The sequence below is a fragment of the Octopus bimaculoides genome, chromosome 19, assembly GCF_001194135.2.
Source record: "Octopus bimaculoides isolate UCB-OBI-ISO-001 chromosome 19, ASM119413v2, whole genome shotgun sequence".
NCBI lineage: Eukaryota > Metazoa > Mollusca > Cephalopoda > Octopoda > Octopodidae > Octopus > Octopus bimaculoides.
Window position 1 is genome coordinate 3502491 of NC_068999.1, and position 2459 is coordinate 3504949.

Here is a 2459-nt window from a genome sequence, read left to right on the forward strand (position 1 = left end):
TGTGTGTGTGTGTGTGTGTGTGTGTGTGTGTGTGTGTGTGTGTGTGTGCGTGTATGTATGTATGTATGTATGTATGTATGTATGTATGTATGTATGTATGTATGTATAAATCCCCAAAACATCCGAACAGATAAACGATACAAAGTGGGACAGGAAAAAAACAAAAACAAGGACGAGTCATTCACAACCTTCTCTCCTCAGTCAAGTTTCCAGATTATCTTTACAGTTTCGGCCAGTTACACTTGGGACTGTCCAAATCTGGCTGGCCCCAAAAACCTAAGCTAGGAGCATTAAATATTTTGGAAGAAAGCAAGCGAATGTGTACGACAAGAAAGACCAAAACAGAAGCGGAGAAAATGTTACACAATTACAAGTACAAACAAGAAAATAACAACGGGTGTCTTTTGACTAATAAAGTCGAATCAAGGTGAGCTGGCGTGTGTAGAGTGAAAGCCTTGAGGCAGGAACATAGGAGATGACCATAAGAGACGAAAGTCATGAAACAGGAACATAGGAGATGCTACGCGACCGGCATATGTGTACTTATAAACTTATATATACATATATATATTGCATTTAAGGTAATGCTCGCATTACTTAAATAAATTGAAGTAGCATGAAACGTGCGTACTGCAATCACCTTTGAAATCCGTGTTGCTTATTTTTTAATTTTAATCACCTATCCTTTTGGGATGCGATATTCGGGTGCCTACGCATAAGTACCATATTCAAGCCTTGAATCTATATCTAAACCGTCTATATATATATAGCTATATAGTTTTATACTGATATCTATGTCTCTACCTGTCTATATACATATATATATATATATACATATATTTTGTTGTGTGTGTGTGTGTGTGTGTGTGTGTGCATATATAGTTATATCGGTCAGCGGTTGATATATCTGAAAAGACGGATGCTCTAAAACAGAGCTGTGACATCAAGCTGTATAGGCGGTTTGTCAGACTCAAACACTTTTGGAGCCTGGGAGTAGCCTGTACCGCTTTATGGGTACGAAACCAGTGGTCACTTTCTAACCGGTGACAACAAACAACCTTCTAAATAGTTATGTGCGTGTGTGTATTAATTCATCACCGTCGCGTTACGAAGGTAATATATACATAGCTATGTATATATACGTACATATATATACGTGTGTATATATATATATATATATATATATATATATATATATATATATTGAGTATATACATATATATATATACACACATAGGTATGTATATATACGTATGTATATGTATATATATATATATTGAGTATATATATATACATAGGTATGTATATATACGTATATATGTATGTATGTATGTATGTATGTATGTATGTATGTATGTATGTATGCATGTATCTATGTATGTATGTGCCTAATTTGTGTGTATGTATACGTGTGTTTCTGCCTGTCCGTATGTGTATGTGCACTGATATTTCACCGAAGACTACTCATGAGTTTTCCCCGCCCCGTCCCTCGCCAGCGCACGCAAATAGTGGAGCGGAGTGGGAATGGTTGCTACTCCGAGTAATCTGTTACAACTTACAACCTCGTGATGTTACATTTTAATCTACATAGTTACTAAATATAAACACACACACACACACACAAACACGTACATATAAGTCGATATCAAAGTACTTTTGTGTGTGTGCGTGTGTGTATGTGTGTGCGTGTGAGTGAGTGTGTGTGTGTGTGTGTGTGTGTGTGTGTGTGTGTCATGTGACAACTGAATGTTCAGTTTCCGCTTCCATTACCCCATTCTCACGACTCCTGGTCACATTGTGTGTTTGCAAGTGTGATTGCGTGTGTGTGTGTGTGTGTGTGTGTGTGTGTGTGTGTGTGCGTGAATCTATATAGATATGTATGCACGTACGTACTATGTATGTATGTATGTATGTATGTATGTATCTATCTATCTATCTATCTTTCTATTTATCTATCTATTCTGCTATCTATATACACTCGTGCAATTATACATACATACATACATACATACATACATACATACATACTTGTGTGTGTGTGTGTTTATAAACACTATCGCTGCATCATTTAGTTGAGAAGCACCATCATTATCGTCATCAGCAAAAAGCAGCAGCAGAAAGAAAGAAAGAAATGAGGAAAGAAAGGAAGAAAGAAAGAAAGAAGGAAAGAAAGAACTGTCCGAATGCTGACATTCAACTTATTTTTGATTTCGTAATTCCTGGTTGGTTGATTCCATCAGAGTAATTCTGTTGGCTTAAAGGCCTCCCCCCCACCCTTTCTCTATCTCTCCCTCTCTTTACAACCTTCCCTCCGCCCCCACCAGATTCATAGAATCCTCCTCCTCCTTCTCCACCCCCATGCTCAGAAATATTCCAATAAATACGGTTTGTCATTTCACGACATCATCCCTTCTCTCTCTCTCTCTCTCTCTCTCTCTCTCTCTCTCTCTCTCTCTCTC